Below are 10,389 nucleotides of genomic sequence, written 5' to 3'. Positions count from 1 at the left end.
AATAGTATTTTCCTTATCTTTCTCACGACAGCATATTGAGGGTAACTTAGCACAAACAGAAAAAGGTAATTTACAAATCTAAAAAAATGTGAGCAAGTTTTGGATAGTATTGTTATCTTAGCCAGAATTATTGTCACCAATAAGAAAAAAGTAACCAATGTGACCTTTAAGTATTAAATCCAGAAATCATGCCAATGACCGAAGACAAAGATATCCTTGTTTTAGGTTCTATGGATTGAAGATCTTATCAATTTAAATGGTTTATTTTTATTCATGTGAACTTGAAATGAATAAAAGAGAACAAATAAATATATTTCATACAATTCTGAGAATATAGTGATTTCCTCTTTCTCTCTCCCTCCCTCTCCTTTTCATCCCTTCTATCTAGGTTGTTTCCATGCCTTCACTACTTCGGATTACACTGCTGTAAATATAGGATTACAGATCATTTTCTCTTAAGTATATTTAAAGGAAAGTATGTTTAAAGGAAATGAAATATAGAAAGCTAGAAAGCTTTCAGTATCTTACCATTCAGCGTTCATCACAAATTAATATTTAATAAAGGCACTGATCATTTCTGTTTATATTTCCTAGGTTCCTTTTCTAAGCTCATGGACACTAGTATCTTTATTCAAACACAATGAGTAGATATGGAAAGAATTTAATGTGTTACTCCAATATTAAAATCTCAATAGTGTGAACAGTTATGTGTCTTTAATTAAAATGTAACTCAAAATTATGAGAGTTGGGGCTGGTGTTGTGGCACAGCAGGTTAATGCTAGTATCCCACATGAATATCAGGATGGTTAGTGGGTACAAAAGCACAATAAATAGGGGACATAATGTGTGGTTTAGATAAAAAGATGATTGTAGCTAAACAATATTGTTATGTAAGTCAAAATAGCAAGAGGAGATTTTTAACATTCATTTTACTCAAAAAATAATAACTGCTGGAGATGATGGCTGACCTCAAACTCTGAACTGATTAATGTGCAAGGAATACATATTATACTCCACAAATGTACATTTATTATCTTTAAATTTAAATTTTAAAGAAAAAAATCATAGTTTTTTTTAGTAAATTTAAGCTTTGTTTCTTTGCCATCCATTTGCTCTTATAAACAGGAAGTGTATGATATGTAAATGTACTGACCATTTGAATTTATTGATAACAGAATATTCTGAAATAACTTGGATCATGCTACTCCATTATCTTTTTCCTTTTTGCTTTGTTCCCTTTTTCTTTTTCAAATTATTTTCATTTCTGATGTTGTAGTTGACAAGGATGCATGCCCATGAACATCACTGGTTAGAGAGGAATGTTGAGGCATGGGAGATGATGGGTGCGATTAATGTTTCCAATTTTTATTTTCTTCCCTTTTCTCCAGAATTGGGAGGAGGTAGAAAGTGAGGTGGTGGGGGGCTGCTCCAAGCTGCCAAACTACACCAGTACCAAGAAAAATAGGAGATGCCCATGTGATGTCATCTTAGAAGCCCAATGCAAATAAGAATGTTCCAAGGGTATTGTTTCAATGATTTGAATAGTTTTGAGATGCATTTGGCATCCTTGCTTCAAGATTTTGGAAAATCTTTTCAAGATTCACTGGCTGACAGAGTCTACCCTAGTGTGTCAACTCATTCAGACACTCCCTGTCAAAGTTTGACCAGGAGAGCTGTCCAACCTGCTCTGATCTCTATCTCCTGACATGGCACCAACATGATGATCTAATGAGGTGGCCATCATGTTCCCCATATGCACCTGGGTATTCATGCACAGGCATGAACAATTGACAAGGCACAGTTCTAATACATGCCTTTCAAAGTCAGACCACAAATTCCGTGATTTTCCCTGTAGCTGGAGTTTTGCATCTCATGGTCCAGTTGGGAAATCCCCCAAGAATCCTAAACTAGAATAATCCCAGACATGACTCTTACACGTGTCATCCAATACAGGATCTGGTTCTGCCAGTCACCTGTATCAGCCTTTGCGCACACTGATAACTGTAGTTGCCTGATCAGTTCCCTCCCCAGCCCCATGTCCTGCCTGTCTGCCTGGGGCCTATGTACATGGATACTCAGATCTGGTCAACCAACATCTACCACAGTGCAAATGTCTCTGTGTTCTTGCTGTTATATGGTCAATTGTATAGATTCTCCCTCATTCAATGAATAGAGGCTGCATCACACAAGCATTTGAAATTCTTTTATTTTCTTTCTTAAAAGAGATTTCCAGCATTTTTTTTTTGTATTTGTAGATTTGCACTTTTACTTATCTCCTAATGGAGAACTCAGTCTATTTACCTTTCAATTCATTTATCTTTCCTTCAGCAATTTAACCTCATTATATCTACAGCTGTCACTGTATGTGTGGATTGGAATGCTTTGTCTACTGTGGTGTGAAGTCTGTTCCAGATAGATAGATAAATTAGATAAATAGAGATGATACACAGAAAATATCTAAGATTTAATATTTAAGTTTTTAAACTTAAGTCACTCATAGTCACAGTTCATACATTATAAAATTCATTTCTTCAACTGTGAACAGGTTTATTAAGGATACATACTATGCAAAGTGTAGAAAGGACATCACACTGAGCATTTGTATTTGTCATATTGGAAATTAAGTCACCCATATTTATATTTGCACACATATATTTTTCAATATTATTTGGAAAAACTGAAAAAAACATTTTAAGAAAATAATACAACAGGGGAAAGTGAATTGTGGGTTTTTTTTTTTGTCTCTAATTTTTGTAGAGAGTAGTTACCTAATAGATTTCAGAACAATTCTGGTAGTGAAACACTTTTAAATATGGAATTAAGCATGAGTTTATTACAAATTAGGGAATTCGACCATAAAAATGAAGTGTTTGAAAAATGATGTAGATGATTAAATTTATGGTTGATTAAAGTGAAATCAACCAAGATAATTGCTTGAAAAGAGAATGTGCAGCTTCTTATCCATTGACTGCATTAAGGGGATTTGACGAAAAGATCACCATCAAATTCTATTTGTAAGACTTATTTTTGTGTAAGACAGAATCTGACTGGTTATCTGAGGCAGTCAGGTTACTGTTTTTAGATAAAAAAGAATGAGGAATGGTAGAGACAATGAAGATCACTGTCTTTGAAAACACATGTTGTTGTACTAACAAATCCCATGAGAAGAGCAATCCCATATCAATGGGGAAATACCACAAGATGCAACCAGCACTGGAGCCACTCAGGTGGTAGAATAAAAGAAGGTAATTGTGGTCAAGGGTCTTGGCTTTTCCAATATGAGGAGCAGATAGAGCAGGATAAGCAAGCTTAGGACTAGCTAATACTAATAATGTCATAGGGTTCTGTGGCTTAGGAGCAGCTCCTAGTTGTGTGCCACCTGACCCTGGAGTCATAAAGGAAGGTAACTAGTGGCCCAGATTATGAGATCCCAACAAAAGGGCTGATTGGAATGTAAATTATGAATTAATCAGTTTTCATTTGAAAGACTTATTCCTGGATGAGTTATGACTATCTCATCCTGGGACAGGTCAATCTGCTAACTCAACAAGGTTACAAAAGCATCAAAATTGAGAAAACCAAATGCATGATTTACACACACACACACACACACAAGACAAATTTAACAGCAAGTTTTAATTGTTCTATCATATTTGCAATATGACTAACTTTTAAAATGGAACAATGAATAATGTAATGAAAGCTTAATTAATAATGTAATGAAAACCTAATTAGAGGCAAGCATTACAGTTTGTCTCCTAATTAGCATTGTCTCTTCCTATTCTTCTATAGAAAACATGATGACTTAGTGTTTGTGATTTATTTATGTTTGCCTTTCTATCCTTCAGCCAAATGCAGTTACATACCATGTGATATTTACAGCAAATATGGATATATCTTTATGTGTTATTCATCACCTTCTTTCATTTTGCTTGTATTATGTTAGTGAAGTTCATCCTCTTTGATTTCACTCCTTCAACTGCTCCCAAAAGTATAAAACCCCATGTATTTGCATGTCAATTTATTTTTCTCTTCTTGTTAGACTGATTTTTACTCTAATGTTTGACTATTATATCAAATTTTGTAGACTTTCATGAACATTCTACATGGACATGTTTTGGTGTCTCTTAATAGACTTTTGCCAGATCACATTGAACTTCTTGAACATTACCAAATTTTCTTTAACTTGATTTTACTAGATTACATCAAAATATGATTGTGTGAATCTTCCATGCTGTACGTTATCAACACAACTTCCCTGCCAAAGTTAATTTTATCAGTGTGATAGGAAAAAATTCTTCTAATTCTTGAAAAGTCTGAAAAGTTCATACTGTGTTGGTCAACCAATTTTTTCTATGAAGTGCTTATATTTACCATTTGTTCTTATTTTTCCCTGTTGCATTGTTTATCTTTTTCTTTTAATTTGAGGAAGAAACTGATATACTCTTAATATTAATCCTATTGCAGTTATTTGTCTTTAAATTACTGTTATACTATTGTCCAATTTATAAATTTTATTATTTCATTCTCATATAGAACTACCAATTAACATATATACAAACTTATCAAAATTTTTTCTTGTTTTGTGTTTTTTGTATCATGTAACTAGAATGATATATTTTCTTTTAATATTTGTATATTATTACAAATCACATTATATTTTTACCCAAACTGAAATAAAATTGAGATTATTTTTTTCCTGCGCTCAAAGTCAATTGACCAAAATAACTACTAAACATTTTATCCCTAGCTCCACTTATCCAAAATCATCTATTTTCATGTAAAACCTTTGCCTTTAGCTTGAGTTTGCTCTCATCTGCACATTCTTTTTCATAGGCTTTCATGTATCTTTTTCACAGTCCATTTGTAAACACCTTTTACAAATGCACTTATATTTTTAAATTTTAACTTATATTAAGCCATCTGTAAGCAACTACCTAGGTTGTCTTTTACCTAGGCAAGTATTCCATACCTGGGAGAAAAGCCACTATTCTATGACGCATCCAAAACAGGCATGATGTAAACACCCGCCAGCATGCACAAGACCTGGCTGAGAATGGAACTGGCAGAGGAACACTGGTGACTCCCCTGGTGGGCTGTGGCTCCCACTGGTGAATGTGAGAGCTAGGATTGTGCACTGATTAGGTTGGGCAAGCCTGCAACACTTGTTATTGGCATGCATGTAGGCTGGATCTGTGGGTAGGTCAGACTTGGCTAGGTTCCAGTGCCCACTGATTGTGAGATCCAATATGGGTCTGGGAGAGGCTGCGCTAGACTATGGTACCCACCAGATCACATTAGGACCAGGTCTGAGGGTGCCCCAAGCTGGGCTAGGTTGTAGCACCCATTGGTGAGAGCCAAGAATGGGTGTGGCCCAGTCGGGCTATGCCACAATTCCTGTTTATTAGTGCCAAAACTGAGAACCAGTCACATCAGTCTGTACTGCAGCACATAAATGTACAGTTGAGTTCTTTTTCTGGGAGCAGATCTAGTAGGGCACATCGGAAAACTGCCCTACTAATTTGTAGGGCTAGTGACGGGACAGGAACCAAAAATATGCAGCACCCTCAGCACCCACTGATCTTCAGGAGAGCCAAGATAGGGTGTGGGCCATACTCGGCAGGGCTAGGCTGTGAAATCTCCAGCAAGAGCTGAGACTACAGGTAGACCATGCCAGGCTGGGTTGAATCACCCACCAGTACATGCAAGACCTGAGTGTGGGAATGGGTCTGGTAGGGGGAAATCTGAGACCTCCCCACAAGGCTGCAGCTCACACTGGTGAGTGCATGAGCTGGGGATGTGGGAAGATGGGGCTGGGTAAGGCTGTAGTACCCATTGTAGACATGTGTGTAGGCACTGCACCTTTGGTCAGGCAAGAGCAGGATTGGGCTAGGATGCAGCACCCACTTGACATTGCAAGAGCTGGCTGCTTCACTTCCCCCTCTAGCCCTCTGCTTGTGGCCTGGGAAAGCAGTAGAGGATGGCCTAAAGCCTTAGGACCTTGCACCCACTTGGGAAACCTGGAAGAAGCTCCTAACCCCTGGATTCAGATGGGCTCAGCTCCAGCCATTGCGGCCACTTGAGGAATGAACCAGCAGATAGAAAATCTTTCTCTCTGTTTTTGCTTCTCCCTGTAAATCTTCCTGTCTGGTAAAAATAAGTGAATCTTAAAAAAAGAATTTCCTCAAGAAAATAAATATCAAACTTTTTCTCATACTTTTTAAAAGGAAAACAGCTAGACTTCCATGACTCTGTGAATATTCATCACCACACACTTGAAGAGAAATTGTTTATTGAGAGTAAGCATGATCTGACTCTTAAGCAAGACTTAAAATTTTTGTTAAAAAGTAGGTACACAACTGTCAGCTTATTTATAAAAACGTAGTAGATATGTAAAACCAAGAAAATATCCAAAATATATGCTACTTTGTATATTTGTTTTCCCTCAAAATCCAGGAAGATTATAGTTATCGGAATATATTCATGATACAAAGGAACTAAGGCATCAATAGATTTATTCATTTTATAATTTTGACATCTATTCATTTTTCTTCTTAGTATAAATGGCAATACCAGATTTCTTAAACAAAGTTCATGCATTCATCATGACGTCCATTAAACATTTTCTCCTTCTTTGATGTTGATTATACATTAGTAGCATACATTTATGAAAATTTAGTAAAACTTAACTTTTAAAATAAGCCACAAAAGAGAAACATTGGCAAATACTACACTTTGCATTGACTAACGTAATGGTAGTCCATAATCACAGACTCCAGTGTGCCCCCAAACAAATTACACTGTGACAGAAACTGTCTACAAGAGAAAAATCAAAATGAATTCAGTATTGGAATAAGCCTCAGCAGAGCACTCCAATGGAATAGTCATCAAAGATTAAAATGGGTGTTGACAACAAGGCAAGACATGATTCCTAGGTTCAAAATGCAGAGGTTTAATGCCAGTGCTGAGCTGGAGTCTTGTCCTGGAAAGAAAGGATGTCCAGAAGGAAGCCGCATTGGGATTGGGAAGCAGGCATTTGCCCATAAAGTTTAGTAATGTTGAAACCTCAAAAGCCTCAGAGGTTCAAACTGGGTAAGTCAGTACTTCACAGGGGCAGGGTGGAGTGACCAGTAAGGTTCTGCTGAGTAGCTGAGAACACCACAATCTGGAGACAGATATTTGGGTTCTGTCCTCAGCCCTGGCACTCATCCTACTAAGAATTCAGTTGTCCACTTAATACTCTCTCCCCCAGTTTTCTTCTAAGAGTAATTAGATGAATGCATCTGCCACATATCGAATTTACTAGGATGTCACCATTTTGTGTCTTAAAATAGAAAGGGATAAAATAGAACAGACCGTAAATGATAGAGCTATAAGAGATTTTTACAGATCCAGTAGTCCAAGCCTGTCAACACTACGTCACAGAGAGAAAGAACATATCCCAAATCACATATAGTTAGTGCTCTGAAAGCTTCTCTTCTTCAAATTGGAATTACAGACTAGAATATGTTCTTTTAGTTTCATTGTATTTGTCATGAACAGATTTGTGTTGCTTTCTGGAAAGATAAAAATTATGTTGCAAAAACAGTGACATTATAAATGCTAACAATACATGATTTGAGAAAAGGTATTATAAAATATTGTGTACAACATCAGTCTGCTTTAATTAAAATTTTAAGTTTTAACTTTCCTGATAAAATATAAGAGACATATACAAAAATAATCATGGGGTTATATGTTATTTTTATATTACTTTTTTGAGTTACTTGTGATTTTTAGTAAGGTGAGTATGCATTTTGTAGTAAAAAGAACATATGTCTACTTCAAAAACTCCTTAGAGAATGGAATTAAAAGATAAACTTACCTTAAAAAATACTGTCTACACATACTACACAATACATCCTAAAATGGAAACCGGAGCAAATATTGAAATTTCTGTTTTGATTCTTTTATTGATCTCTTATATCCTGATAAATCTCAACACTACACAATCAAATTAGACCTCTTTTTTAAGACCCAGGCTCATGGGGCCAACATTGTGGCACAAAAAGCTAAACATCTGTGCAAGCATGCCACATGTGAACACTGATAGATAGGACTTGATCATTTCCTCTTGAAAATCATTACATAGCTTGGCATTACAAGTGAGGAAAAGACCACATTCTTAGCAAACTCTGGAATATCCCACCTGGCTTGCTGACTGCTAGTTTCCCGTAAAAAAAAAAAAAAAAAAAAAACAAAAAATTGATGATAGTTGTCTCTATAAAAATGTAGCAGTAGGGGGGTAGGGGCCGCCTCAGGAGGCCAGTGGGTGCCGAGCCGTGTGGGAGTGATGGCACCCCCTGGAACATTTTCCGGGGTGTGTCTGTCCTTTAAGGTGAGCATTTGAAGGGGATTCTCCCTCCTTTATAAAGGCTCCAGGTGGAGCATGTTTAACCCATTCAAAAGGGAAAGATGACAGCTGTGCCTAAGAACACGATGTGATTGGCAATCTGTCACCATGCAAATCCTCCAACACTGAGCAGACCTTAAAAACAGCTCTCATTTCCAAGAACTTTGTGCTCGTGCCTCAGTAGAAGTTCAATGCCGAGGAGCAGCGTCTGATGAACGAGCCTTCCAGTCCACTGGTGACCTCTTTGGACCTATAATCTTGCATTCCCAGTCAGACTGGATCACCTCACCTGCTGAGACACCCCAAGACTTTGAGATGTTTTTCGGTGATGCTTACAGAAACACACCTCTTCAGAGAAACGTAGCATCTGTATATAGGCTATTGGCTCCCTAGGAAACACCAAGATTATCAGTGAAGAGCATATTACATGGCTTAAGGGCTTACGGGCTACTGTGAAGCATTTTTATATGGCTTGACGGTAAAACTCCTTGAACCAGTTTCTCTTTCTGCGACAAGATGCCCCTTTACAATCAGTGATAACACTCAAAACCTACAGATCCCCACAGGGCACATTCTGAAGTCCTTAAAAAAGAAGAAACCCCAAGACGTCTTCTGTGTTGTGGGGATAACAATGATTGATGTGTACCCAAGAGATTCTTAAATTTTGTCTTTGGACATGTCTCTCTGAAAGATGATTTGGCGAATATTCAGCTTCACCAGGTGTGGCTTGGACTTTTACGAAGGCAAAGTGTAGAAGCTCCACAAAAATCTTCCAATGACTATTTAATTTTTGATAGCTATTATATTCCTGAAGTTACTAATGTGTTGTTGCTTTGATCCTGTAAGACCGTGATGCACGAGATCGGGTACATATTTGGACTGCGACACTGCCAGTGGCTCACATGTTCGATGCCAGGTTCCAACCGCCTAGAAGCTGACCGTCTGAAGATCGACCCCACCTGTTTACACAAGTTGCAGTTGGCTGTTGAATCAGCACTGTAGAAAGAATCTGCCGGCACCCGGCGGTCACCCGGAGACACAGTCATGAGGATAATGTGAATTTCCGCAAAGCTGTGGAAGCTTTACAGGACTGGAGAGAGTGTAAGTCAAATGCCTTGCCATCTTTCAACAGTGAAGGCCTTCATGTAGGAGTCAGCATAAATGCGTACACCTGTGGCTTCGCTGCAGGTGTGCTCGCGTGGGGACACACCTCGCCGAGTCCCTGAGCCCGCGGTAGAGCCGGGCACACACAATGCGGCCATCCCGGCTATCACATAGAGACTGCGCACTCCGTGGCTTCCATCCCATGGGACTGAGCTGTGTCAGTAAGCCCCTGGTTTCCGTTCTTCATGTGTGTTTACGTCTCAGCAGAGAGCTAGGACTAGCGGTAACTAGCAAGTTAATAAATACTCTATAACCAGTATAATTTCCAGAAGTAACTAGCAAGTAAATATTTCCAAAAAAATGTAGCAGTGAGGAGGGCAAGAATGACTAGCTCAGTTAGAAATGTGATTCTCAGATATTATTTTCAGATTTTCAGATGCTTAGGCAGTAGAGCCAAAATTCCAGATTAGTCAAGTTATTCCTCATACTCATTTTTAGAATACAACCTTATCACCTTATACGTCATTGTCAATTTAAGACACCACTAAAATCAAATTTTTCAAATCATGGACTATGTTTTCTGATACAAAACAAAAATTTAGTACACAAAATATGCTTATGAGTTCATTTAATGTCAAATATTAGCAGGTACCCTAGTGTTAATAGGCATGATATCAAAAAACAATAAGCGTTGGACTTGCTGTTTAAGATTTATTTGTTTTTATTGGAAAGCCAGAAATATAATACAGAAAGATTTTTTTGTCTGCTGGTTCACTGCCCAAGAGTTCGCAACAGCCAGAGTTGAGCTGACCTGAACCCAGGAGCCAGGACCTTCTTCTGGGTCTCCCATGTGGGTGCAGGGTCCCAAAGCTTTTGGCTGTCCTTGACTGCTT

The 10,389-nt window shown here is 37.8% G+C and overlaps 1 pseudogene; it reads left to right on the top strand.

The window, feature by feature from the left end:
* The first annotated feature begins 8,500 nt into the window (after positions 1-8,500).
* Positions 8,501-9,618, top strand: LOC101535422 (archaemetzincin-2-like; annotated as a pseudogene).
* Positions 9,619-10,389: the final 771 nt, after the last annotated feature.

Source organism: Ochotona princeps, chromosome 3, assembly GCF_030435755.1.
Source record: "Ochotona princeps isolate mOchPri1 chromosome 3, mOchPri1.hap1, whole genome shotgun sequence".
NCBI lineage: Eukaryota > Metazoa > Chordata > Mammalia > Lagomorpha > Ochotonidae > Ochotona > Ochotona princeps.
The sequence above is the reverse complement of the archived record's forward strand: the minus strand, read 5'-3'. Positions and strand labels throughout refer to the sequence as shown.